Here is a 13,411-nt window from a genome sequence, read left to right on the forward strand (position 1 = left end):
GTCTCAGCCTATCAGCCTCCCAGCATGGCCTTAGAGACCCTCATTCCTCCCCCGCCCTCACCTCCTACAAGCCCAGCTCACCTAAGACACCAGGGTTCTTAAGAAGGAGTAGAAACCGAAAGCAGAGTGTGGAGCTGGAGGTCTCTGTACCAGCAAAGAACAGTGAGAGCACCGTGTTAACGAGATGCTCCTGGTGAAACTCACTCTCAGAATCAGAGCGCTCCTAGAGATGGAGATGGGCGATTCTTAACATTTCCCCCTGCAGAAATTCCCCCATTTCTGAGTCTTCTTATCTCCCTACCAACACCATGTTCCTCTTCTTTTTCTTGAACCTTTTTTTCTCTAATCAAGGCCAGTTCCGTTCAGTTCAGTTCAGTCACTCAGTCGTGTCCGGCTCGTTGTGACCCCATGAATCTCAGCACACCAGGCCTCCCTGTCCATCACCAACTCCTGGAGTTCACTCAGACTCACATCCATCGAGTCAGTGATGCCATCCAGCCATCTCATCCTCTGTCGTCCCCTTCTCCTCCTGCCTCCAATCCCTCCCAGCATCAGAGTCTTTCCCAATGAGTCAACTCTTTGCATGAGGTGGCCAAAGTACTGGAGTTCAGCTTAAGCATCATTCCTTCCAAAGAAATCCCAGGGCCGGTCTCCTTCAGAATGGACTGGTTGGATCTCCTTGCAGTCCAAGGGACTCTCAAGAGTATTCTCCAACAACAAGGTACCAAAAGGGTGAGCTCCAGAGTGAAAGTGTCTGGACTTCAAATTCTGGCCCTAACATTTACCAGCTGTGTGTATTTGGGCAAGGAATATAACCTCTTTGTGCCTTAGCGCATCCTCATGGAGTTATTTTGATAATGTATGATAAGCTCAATGAAAATTAGAGGTTAATTTCTTGATGTCATTGCTGTTGTTGATTTTCTCTGTCCTGGGGTGTCATTGCACTCCTGATTGGCCTTTGCAGTTTACATTCCAGGGATATTGCTGAATATATTTAACAACTAGTAGGCACATTACTTTGCTGACTAAGGTCCGTTTAGTCAAGGCTATGGTTTTTCCTGTGGTCATGTATGGATGTGAGAGTTGGACTGTGAAGAAGGCTGAGCGGTGAAGAGTTGATGCTTTTGAACTGTGGTGTTGGAGAAGACTCTTGAGAGTCCCTTGGACTGCAAGGAGATCCAACCAGTCCATTCTGAAGGAGATCAACCCTGGGATTTCTTTGGAAGGAATGATACTAAAGCTGAAACTCCAGTACTTTGGCCACTTCATGCAAAGAGTTGACTCACTGGAAAAGACTTTGATGTGGGAGGGATTGGGGGCAGGAGGAGAAGGGGACGACAGAGGATGGGATGGCTGGATGGCATCACTGACTCAATGGACATGAGTCTGAGTGAACTCCGGGAGTTGGTGATGGACAGGGAGGCCTGGTGTGCTGCGATTCATGGGGTCACAAAGAGTCGGACGTGACTGAGCGACTGAAATGAACTGAACTGAACTGAACTGAGGCACTTGCCAGAACAGACATTGGTCTCAATCAGTTAGAACAGATGTGGGCTTCTGACTAATCAGAACAGACTCAGTTCTGTGCCTCTCAGAATTGGAGGAAGGAGTGAGATCCATCTCAGAGTAAGCTTACTGGGTCACATGTTAACTCCTTGGTCTTAATCTCTTTAAAAGCATTCCAGAAGGAAGGCTTGGAGAGGATTAGGAAGGAATAGAGGGGAGGTATTGGACCATGGACTGCTTTCTAATCCTTAGGGAAGTATTTCAACATTTAAAGAACACGTACATCCCACACAAAGAGGCTAGCTCAATGACAGTAGTGTGTCCATCAGTCTCTTTCTGGCTCCCCCAGGGCAGCCCTTGCCTTGTCCATATTTAACAACTGGTATGGCTCTTGCCAGACCAATCAGAACAGACATTGGCCTGCACCAATCAGAACAGACATTGGTCTTTATCAATATGAATATACATGGAGCTTGACCAATCAGAACAGTCTTGACTGTCACAACTGGGGGAAGGAGTGAGCTGTGTCTCAGAGAAAGCTTACTGGACACATGTTAACTGCTTAGTTACCAGCTCTTTAAAGGCTGTTTGGAGGAAGGCTTGGAGAGGCATAGGGAAAAATGGTGGGGGATTATGGATCTTGGCTTTCTTGCTAATCCTTAAGGAACTACTTCAACGTTTAAAGAACACATACATCGCACCGAAAGATATTAGTTCAATGTCAGTACAGTTTCCATCACTCTGATTCCCATCCCCAATGCATATCCGGGGCAGGTCTTGCCTTGTCCATGCGAAGCAGGAAGGAATCAATGAAGTCCTTAGGGCCACTGGGATCCAGCATCTTCTGGTGCCTCTCCACGTTCTCAGTGATAAAAGCTTTCACGTCTTCAATCATGCTGTACAAGGGGATGTGTTTGCCAGGAAAGTGTTTCAAGATGCCCGGGAAGATTTCAAACACCTACAGGGCAGCCAACAAGGCACAGAACCCATTGTATTCACTGGGCTGGTTCTGTGAGTGTTGATGCTTTGAGCTGCACACGTAGCAACATCTAAAGGGCATCGTTCACCCCGTGGACTTGGAGGGTGTGCCTCCCAACTGAGTGTGCATGCACACACTCATACATACACACATACTCACACAAACACACACACAAACAGTGGTGCCTGGACCTCTGCACCCAGCCCCAGTCACTCTCACATCTACTGAGGTTCCTTCTCTCGAAGCCCGTCCTGTCCAAGGCCTGATTTAGACTCCCAAACTGACAGACGGCCTCACCTGGGAGGGCCACTAAATCTTCTGTGTTTAGTGTTCAGGACAGAAAAAGTATCTGATCTCTTTCTGGGGTCCACCACCCTAATTGCTGGCCCACTATGCAGTTGATGACTCACCTGGGTATAGAAGGAGGAGAGAATGATTAAGATTTCATTAAGTAAATGTAGCAGCTGTAATAGTCTAGGGTCCTGATAATTAAAGCACTCACCAAAGACAGTGGAGCAGATTATGTTGGCACTGATGGAGTTAAAAAGGAAATGAGGATCCAGGTAGGCCCCTGAGGAGAGAGATCTGTCATGGGGGGAGGGGTCCCCTGCACAGTCCTTCTGGTTGGCTCTGACCTGACTGGTGCCATCTCATCCTGGCTGGTGCCATCTCATCCTAGCTCCTTTGATTAGTTTCTTTGTCTTTCCCTTGGCTGACTGGGCTTTCATTGGGTATCTAAGATTTTCTTTCTGAAAGTCTTCACCTCTGAGTCTTTTGTTGCTTTTCTTGGTCTATGTCTTGGGCTGACTTTCTCTGGACTTTCTCTGGTCTTTTCATTAACTCTACTCACTCTTTCTTTCAGACTCACTCCTTCTTCTCTGTTCTCTTGCCACATCTTTGTAGCCCCTCTCCTTAACCTCATTGACATTCTGTGTTCCCCTGACTTTAATTCCCTACTCCCTTTACTTTTTGCTTTCACTTTTCCTTGCAGTTTCTGTTCCTAGATTTATTGTGTCACCTTCTCCATATCTCTCCATCCTGCTTTTGCTGTCTTTCTCTCTGTCTATGCTCTCTGTGCTTCTGTCTACTTTCTCTGCCTCTCCCTCTCTCTTTGCTAGTCTCTATTTCTCTGTTTTTCCTCATTCTCTTTCTCTTTTTCTGTCTCTATCTCCTTCTCCTCTGTTTATCTGAACCTATTTCTGCCTCTCTCTGTCTTTGTCTCTGGATCTCTCTTTATCAGTCACATGCCCTCTCCCTCTCTCTCACCCCATCTCATCCCCACCTCCACCCAGTCTGCACTCACCCTGGGATTTCCGAAGCTCCTCCACCAGAGACTGAGCCTCCTCCTTGATTCGTTCCTCAATACTCCACTTCCTCATCCCAAAGTCCTTCATGGTGGTCACAGAGAATCGCCGTAGAACCTTCCATGACTTCCCACTGACAAGACCCAGACCTGATGGTGGGGAGTGGAGAGAAGGTTTTGAAGGCACATGGGATAGTCCCTCCTCTCCCTAATCCTCACCCCTATCCCCTCACTCACCTGGTTCCTGGAAGAGAGAGTCAATGATGGTGATGCACCCTCGGCCAGAGAACGCTTCAGCCTGATCCACCAGAGCCTTCTTCGTTGCTTTGTACCCCCACAGGATGACAGCTGGCCGAGACCCCAGAAAGACGGTAAAGACATCCCCATATTTCTCCCGCAGCTGTGGGGGCAGAGTCCAGGTCTCACTCTCTGACTCAAGAAAAGGATCTCCACCTCACCCCTGGATCACACCTCCCAGCTAGCCTACCCTGCAGGCTACAGCCCCATCAGGGAAGAGCAAAGACTGGAACTCTATGGTTTCCTCCGAACCTCACATATATCACCTGACCCAAAGCATCCGCCTCTGTTGACTTTACCCTGAGCCCTCCCAGCTTTGCTTTTAAGAATTACAGAGGGCATGGTCCTAAGATGGTGGAGGAATAGGAGAGGGAGACCACTTTCTCCCTGACAAATTCATCGAAAGAACATTTGAACACTGAGAAAATTTCACAAAACAACTTCTGAATGCTGGCAGAAGACATCAGGCACCAAGAAAGGTGTCCATTGTCTTCAATAGGAGGTAGGACAAAATATAAAAGATAGAAAGAGAGACAAAAGAGTTAGGGATGGAGACCCATCCCAGGAAGGGAGTCTTAAAAGAGGTTTCCAAGCACCAGGAAACCCTCTCACTGGCGGGTCTGTGGGGAGTTTTGGAATCTCAGAAGGCGACATAACCAGGAGGAAAAATAAATAAATAAATAAAACCCACAGATTACATGCCTAATGGCAACTCCCCACAGAGAAGTAACCCAGATGCTCGCCACCAGCAAGCAGAGGCTGAACACGGACGCACGGGCTGCATTGCTTAGGGTAAGGACCAGGTCTGAATGCCCTGAGGGCAATCTGAGGGAGCCAATGTGAGGTAGCAACCCAAACTGCAGGATAGCCAGAGAGAGAGTGAGGGGAAAAAAGAGAGAGAGAGAGAAAGAGAACTATCCCGCAAAAAGTCCTAACCTAAGGCACTGCAGGGCCCCCTCACAGAACAAAGGACTAAGCTAATACCAGAGGAGAGCTAGCCAGCTGTGGACTGGCCCATCCCCTGCCGGAGGCAGGGAGGCAGGCAGGTGGCAGCCAGAGCTGGAAAGGGGCAATCTCAGCCCCAGAAATGGCATCCTCTACCAAACTGCAAGCAGGCTCCCAGGTGCTAACCAAGACTTCCTGGGATTCTGGACAGCTGACATCCACCGGGAGGGTCGCAGCCAGAGATCAGCTCCCCAGAAGAGACACACGGTATACCTGAGACGGCGCGCCTGCTGTGTACCCAGGAAACCAAGTGGCTGGGACAGGGGAGGCAATAAGACACATCCACTACCTGAGGAGAGTGCACTCTCCAAGCACATGGTCCTTGAGCTGCTAGGACCTAGGAAAGGCACAAAACGCAAGCCCAATCGAGTCTGTGCCTTTGTGGAATACCTGAGAACCTGAACCTGAGTGGCTTAGACCTGGGAAGTGCACACAACCCAGGGCCCACTTTAGACAGTTCCCCTGCAGAGCAACCTGGAGCCTGAGCAGTGTAGACTGGGAAAGCACACATGCCATGTGTGGGGGCAAACCCAGTGTGGCTGAGATACTGCGAGCACTCCCCACACATGCCAGTGATATTTGTTTGCAGTGTTCCTCCCTCCCCAAAGCACGATTGAATAAGTGAGCCTAAATAAGTGACCACCTTCACCCCCTTGTGTCAGGGTGGAAATTAGACACTGAAGAGACCTGCAAACAGAAGAAGCCAAAATAAACAGAGGGAACTGCTTTGGAAGTGACAGGTGCAACAGATTAAAGCCCTGTAGTTAGCACCGACTACATTGGAAGGGGCCTATAGATCTTGAGAAGAATAAGCTGAAGCAAGAAACTATCTGAAACTGAACTGACCCCACACTGCCCACAACAACTCCAGAGAAATTCCTAGATATATTACTATTATCATTAAAATTTTTTTTTAAAAAAATTTAAAATTAAAAAAAATTTTTTTAAGTCCTCTATTACTCTCTCCCCCTTTTGACTCTCTTTTTCTCCCCCAGGTCACCTCTCTCTCCTCCCTCCCCCTTCTCTTCTCTACCCAAATCTGTGAATCTCTTTGTGTGTTCCGGGATGTGGAGAACACTTAGGGAACTGATTACTGCTTAGATCTGTCTCTCTCCTTTTGATTCCCCCTCTTCTCCTCCTGGTTACCTCTATCTCCTTCCTCCCTCTTTTCTCTATGTAACTCTGTGAACCTCTCTGAGGGTTCCAGATTGTGGAGAGCACATAGGAAATTGATTACTAGCTAGATTGCTCTCTCCCCTTTTCATTCCCCTCTTCTCCTCCTGGTCACCTCTATCTCCCTCCTCCCTCTTCTCTTCTTGATGTAAGTCTGTGAACCTCTCTAGGTGTCCCTTACTGTGGAGAATCTTTTCACCATTAACCTAGATGTTTTATCATCAGTGCTATATGGATGGAGAAGTCTTGAAGCTACTGTAAGAATAAGACTGAAAAGCCAGAGGCAGGAGGCTTAAGCCTAAAACCTGAGAACACCAGAGAACTCCTGACTCAGGGAACATTAATCGCTAAGAGCTCATCCAAAAGCCTCCATACCTACACTGAACCAAACACCACCTGACAGCCAACAAGTCCCAGAGCAAGACATACCATGCAAATTCTCCAGCAATGCAGGAACATAGCCCTGAGCTTCAATATACAGGCTGCCCAAAGTCACACCAAACCCATAAACATCTCAAAACTCACTACTAGACACTTGATTGCACTCCAGAGAGAAGAAATCCAGTTCCACCCACCAGAACACCAACACAAGCTTCCCTAACCAGGAAACCTTGACAAGCCACTCGTCCAACCCCATCAGAGGGAGGAATCTCCACAACAAAGAGGAACGACAAACTGCCAGAATACAGAAAGGCCACCCCAAACACAGCAGTCTAAACAAGATGAAAAGGCAGAGAAATATTCACCAGGTAAAGGAACATGATAAATGCCCACCAAACAAAACAAAAGAGGAGAAGAAAGGGAGTCTACCTGAAAAAGAATTCAGAATAATGATAGTAAAAATGATCCAAAATCTTGAAAACAAAATGGAGTTACAGATAAATAGCCTAGAGACAAGGATTAAGAAGATGCTAGAAATGTTTAACAAGGACCTAGAAGAAATAAAAGAGAGTCAATCAACAATGAATAATGCAATAAATGAGATCAAAAACACTCTGGAGGGAACCAACAGTAGAATAATGGAGGCAGAAGATAGGATAAGTGAGGCAGAAGATAGAATGGTAGAAATAAATGAAGCAGAGAGGAAAAAAGAAAAAAAAATTAAAAGAAATGAGGACAACCTCAGAGACCTCTGAGACAATGCTAAATGCCCCAATATTTGAATCATAGGTGTCCCAGAAGAAGAAGACAAAAAGAAAGGCCATGAGAAAATACTTGAGGAGATAATAGTTGAAAACTTCCCTAAAATGGAGAAGGAAACAGTCACCCAAGCCCAAGAAACCCAGAGAATCCCAAACAGGATAAACACATATTAATCAAATTAACAAAGATCAAACACAAAGAACAAATATTAAAAGCAGTGATGGAAAAACAACAAATAACACACATGTGGATTCCCATAAGGATAACAGCTGATCTTTCAATAGAAACTCTTCAGGCCAGAAGGGAATGGCAGGACATACTTACAGTGATGAAAGAGAAAAACATACAACCCAGGTTACTGTACCCAGTAAGGATCTCATTCAAATATGAAGGAGAAATCAAAAGCTTTACAGACAAGCAAAAGCTCAGAGAATTCAGCACCACCAAACTAGCTTTTCAACAAATGCTAAAGGTTATTCTCTAGACAGGAAACACAGAAAGGATGTATAAACTTGAACCCAAGCAATAAAGTAAATGGCAATGGGATCATACTTATCAATAATTACCTTATATGTAAGTGGGTTGAATGCCTCAACCAAAAGACAAAGACTGGCTGAATGGATACAAAACAAGACCCCTATATATGTTGTCTACAAGAGACCCACCTCAAAACAAGGAACACATACAGGCTGAAAGTGAAGGGCTGGAAAAAGATATTTCATGCAAATGGAGACCAAAAGAAGTAGCAATACTCATATCAGATAAAATAGACTTTAAAATAAAGGCTGTGAAAAGAGACAAAGAAAGACACTACATAATGATCAAAGTATCAATCCAAGAAGAAGATATAACAGTTATAATTATATATGCACCCAACATAAGAGCACCGCAATATGTAAGGCAAATGCTAAGAAGTATGAAAGGGGAAATTGACAATAACACAATAATAGTGGGAGACTTTGATACCCCACTCACATTTATGGATAGATCAACTAAACAGAAAATTAACAAGAAAACACAAACTTTAAATGATACAATGGACCAGTTAGATCTAATTGATATCTATAGGACATTTCACCCCAAAACAATGAATTTCACCTTTTTCTCAAGTGCACACAGAACCTTCTCCAAGATAGATCACATCCTGGGCCATAAATCTAGCCTTGGTAAATTTTTAAAAAATGAAATCATTCCAAGAATCTTTTCTGAACACAATGCAGTAAGATTAGATGTCAATTACAGGAAAAAAACTATTAAAAATTCCAACATATGGAGGCTGAACAACATGCTTCTGAATAACCAACAAATCACAGAAGAAATCAAAAAGAAATCAAAATATGCATAGAAATGAATGAAAATGAAAACACAACAACCCAAAATCTATGGGACACTGTAAAAGCAGTGCTCAGGAGAAGGTTCATAGCAATACAGGCTTACCTCAAGAAACAAGAAGAAAGTCAAATAAATAACCTAACTCTACACCTAAAGCAACTAGAAAAGGAAGAAATGAAGAACCCCAGTGTTAGTAGAAGGAAAGAAATCTTAAAAATTAGGGCAGAAATAAATGCAAAAGAAACAATAGAGACCATAGCAAAAATCAACAAAGCTAAAAACTGTTCTTTGAGAAGATAAATAAAATTGACAAACCATTAGCCAGACTCATCAAGAAACAAACGGAGAAGAATCAAATCAACAAAACTAGAAATGAAAATGGAGAGATCACAACAGACAACATAGAAATACAAAGAATCATAAGAGACGACTATCAGCAACTATATGCCAATAAAATGGACAACTTGGAAGAAATTGAAAAATTCTAAGAAAAGTATTAACTTTCCAAAACTGAACCAGGAAGAAATAGAAAATCTTAACAAATCCATCACAAGTACAGAAATTGAAACTGTAATCAGAAATCTTCCAGCAAAAAAAAAGCCCAGGACCAGACAGCTTCACAACTGAATTCTACCAAAAATTTAGAGAAGAGCTAACACCTATCCTACTTAAACCCTTCCAGAAAATTGCAGAGGAAGGTAAACTTCCAAACTCATTCTATGAGGCCACCATCACCCTAATACCAAAACCAGATAAAGATGCCACAAAAAAAGAAAACTACAGGCAATATCACTGATGAACATAGATGCAAAAATCCTTAACAAAATTCTAGCAAACAGAATCCAACAACATATTAAAAAGATCATACATCATGACCAAGTGGGCTTTATCCCAGGGATGCAAGGATTCTTTAATATCTGCAAATCAATCAATGTAATATACCACATTGACAAATTGAAAGATAAAAACCATATGACTGTCTCAATAGATGTAGAGAATGCCTTTGACAAAACTCAACATCCATTTATGATTTAAAAAAAAAAAAACAACTCCAGAAAGCAGGAATAGAAGGAACATACCTCAACATAATAAAAGCTATGTATGACAAACCCACAGCAAACATTATCCTCAATGGTGAAAAATTGAAAGCATTTCCCCTAAAGTCAGGAACAAGAAGAGGGTGCCCACTCTCACCACTACTATTCAACATAGTTTTGGAAGTTTTGGCCGCAGCAATCAGAGAAGAAAAAGAAGTGAAAGGAATCCAGATTGGAAAAGAAGAAGTAAAACTCTCACTGTTTGCAGACGACATGATCCTTTACATAGAAAACCCCGAAGACTCCACCAGAAAATTACTAGAGCTAATCAATGAATATAGTAAAATTGCAGGATATAAAATTAACACCAGAAACCCCTGCATTCCTATATGCTAACAATGAGAAAACAGAAAGAGAAATTAAGGAAACAATTTCATTCACCATTGCAATGAAAAGAATAAAATACTTAGGAATATATCTACCTAAAGAAACAAAAGACCTATATATAGAAAACTATGAAACATTGATGAAAGAAATCAAAGAGGACACAAATAGATGGAGAAATACACCATGTCCATGGATTGGAAGAATCAATATAGTGAAAATGAGTATACTACCCAAAGCAATCTATAGATTCAATGCAATCCCTATCAAGCTACCAATGGTATTTTTCACAGAACTAGAACAAATAATTTCACAATTTGTATGGAAATACAAAAAACCTTGAATAGCCAAAGCAATCCTGAGAAAGAAGAATGGAACTGGAAGAATCAACCTATACTACAAAGCTACAATCATCAAGACAGTATGGTACTGGCACAAAGACACAAATATAGATCAATGGAACAAAATAGAAAGCCCAGAGATAAATCCATGCACCTATGGACACCTTATTTTTGACAAAGGAGGCAAGAATATACAATGGAGAAAAGACAATCTCTTTAACAAGTGGTGCTGGGAAAACTGGTCAACCACTTGTAAAAGAATGAAACTAGAACACTTTCTAACACCATACACAAAAATAAACTCATAATGGATTAAAGATCTAAACGTAAGACCAAAAACTATAAAACTCCTAGAGGAAAACACAGGCAAAACACTCCCTGACATAAATCACAGCAGGGTCCTCTATGACCCACCTCCCAGAGTAACGGAAATAAAAGCAAAAATAAACAAATGGGACCTAATTAAACTTAAAAGCTTTTGCACTACGAAGGAAACTATAAGCAAGATGAAAAGACAGCCTTCAGAATGGGAGAAAATAATAGCGAACGAAGCAATTGACAAAGAATTAATCTCAAAAATATACAAGCAGCCCATGCAGCTCAATTCCATAAAAATAAACAACCCGATCAAAAAATGGGCCAAAGAACTAAACAGACATTTCTCCAAAGAAGACATACAAATGGCTAACAAGCACATGGAAAGATGCTCAACATCACTCATTATCAGAGAAATGAAAATCCAAACCACAATGAGGTACCATCTCACACCACTCAGAATGGCTGCTATCCAAAAATCTACAAACAATAAATGCTAGAGAGGGTGTGGAGATAAGGGAACCCTCTTACACTGTTGGTGGGAATGGAAACTAGTACAGCAACTATGGAGAAAAGCGTGGAGGTTCCTTAAAAAACTGGAAATAGAACTGCCATATGACCCAGCAATGCCACTGCTGGGCATACACAGCGAGGAAACCAGACTTGAAAGAGACACATGTACCCTGATGTTCATCACAGCACTGTTTATAATAGCCAAGACATAGAAGCAACCTAGATGTCCATCGGCAGATGAATGGATAAGAAAGCTGTGGTACATATACACCACAGAATATTACTCAGCTATTAAAAGGAATGCATTTGAATCAGTTCGAATGAGGTAGATGAAACTGGAGCCTATTATACAGAGTGAAGTAAGTCAGAAAGAAAAACACCAATATAGTATATTAACACATATATATGGAATTTAGGAAGATGGTAACAATAACCCTATATGTGAGACAGCAAAAGAGACACAGATGTATACAACAGTCTTTTGGACTCTGTGGGAGAAGGCGGGGCTTGGATGATCTGAGAGAATAGCACTGAAACGTGTATATTATCATATGCAAAACAGACAGGGTGCTCACTGGGATGACCCAGAGGGATGGGATGGGAGGGAGATGGGAGGGGGTTCATGATAGGGAACACATGTACACCCATGGCTGATTCATGTCAATGTATGGCAAAAACCATTACAACATTGTAAAGTAATTACCCTCCAATTAAAATAAATAAATTTTTTAAAATGAAAAAAAGAAAAAGAATTACAGAGACTCCCTACATCCAAGCTATAGAATCTCTCCCTCTCAACCCACACGGTGTCACAGCTCAAAGTCTCACGTCTATTCGAATGTCTCTCTCCAAAGGGAACACTCCTACACTGTTGGTAAGAATGTAAATTGGTTGAGCCAGTATGGGGAACAGTATGAATGTTCTTCCGAAAACTAAAAATATAGTTGCCTTATGACCCAGGAATCCCACTCTTGGGCATATATCCAAAGAAAACCATAAGTCAAAAAGATATATGCTCCCCAGTCTTTACTGCAGCACTGTCTTCAATAGCCAGGACATGGAAGCAACCTAAATGCCCATAGATAGAGGAGTGGGTAAAAAAGATGTGGTACATACATACAGTGGTAAATTACTCAGCCATAAAAAACAATGAAGTAATGTCATTTTCAGCAACAGAGATGGACCTCGAAATTGTCATCCTGAGTAAAGTAAGTCAGACACAGAAAAACTAATATATGGTGTCACATATACATTGAGTCTTTAAAATAATGGTACAAACAGACCTGTTTACAAAACAGAAATTGAATTACAGATATAAAAAACAAACTTACAGTTACCTAGTGGGGAAAGGGAATGTGATAAATTGGGGGATTTGGATTAACATATATACACTACTATATATAAAACGAAAGTGTTAGTCACTGTTGTGTCCAACTCTTTGTGATCTCAGGGAGTAGCCAGCCAGGCTCCTCTGTCCATGGAAATCTCCAGACAAGAATACTGGAGTGGGTAGCCAATCCCTTCTTTAATTATTCCACCCCCTTTGCCCTTTCCATCTCACCACCTGGAAAGACTTGAGGAGGCCCTTCTGGTCCATTTGCAAGACATTCCCCAGGAAGGGCAGAGGCCAGGGTCCAGGAGGGAGGTGGCCTCGGGGAAGCAGGGCGGCCCCAGAGGAGCAGGAGGCCAATGAAGAGAATGAAGAACAGGATGGCGGAGAGAGCCATGGTCTGGGCCTGCCTTTGATCAAGCTGTCCCTCTTAAAGGTAGCTTACTTTGTTGTTTGTTATTTTGCCCTATGGGTGGAATAGGTGTGTCAAGATCCTTGCTTGGCAGAGCTCCTGCTAACTCTCCAGAGACAAGGGGGAGCCCAAAGGACCAGGTACTGCAGAGGCCACGATGTTTATCATCTCAGTGGATCCTAAGCAGCTTCTGATAAGCCCTTGTGGGTTGGAATTGTCTTGGTGGGCAGTTCCCTTGAACAGAGAGCATGTCTCCCAAGGAAGAAGAGTGGTGTCAGCTCCAGGAACTTGTGGAGGCTGTGTTTAGAGTGTTGGCACCACAAGGGCAGCTCTCAGACAGT

General features: G+C 43.0%; 1 pseudogene; it reads right to left on the minus strand.

The window, feature by feature from the left end:
* The window catches only part of LOC105608805 (cytochrome P450 2B4-like), a 29,384-nt pseudogene extending 16,329 nt beyond the window's left edge, over window positions 1-13,055 (minus strand).
* Window positions 13,056-13,411: the final 356 nt, after the last annotated feature.

The sequence above is a fragment of the Ovis aries genome, chromosome 14 (genome assembly GCF_016772045.2).
Source record: "Ovis aries strain OAR_USU_Benz2616 breed Rambouillet chromosome 14, ARS-UI_Ramb_v3.0, whole genome shotgun sequence".
NCBI classification, from domain to species: Eukaryota; Metazoa; Chordata; class Mammalia; order Artiodactyla; family Bovidae; genus Ovis; species Ovis aries.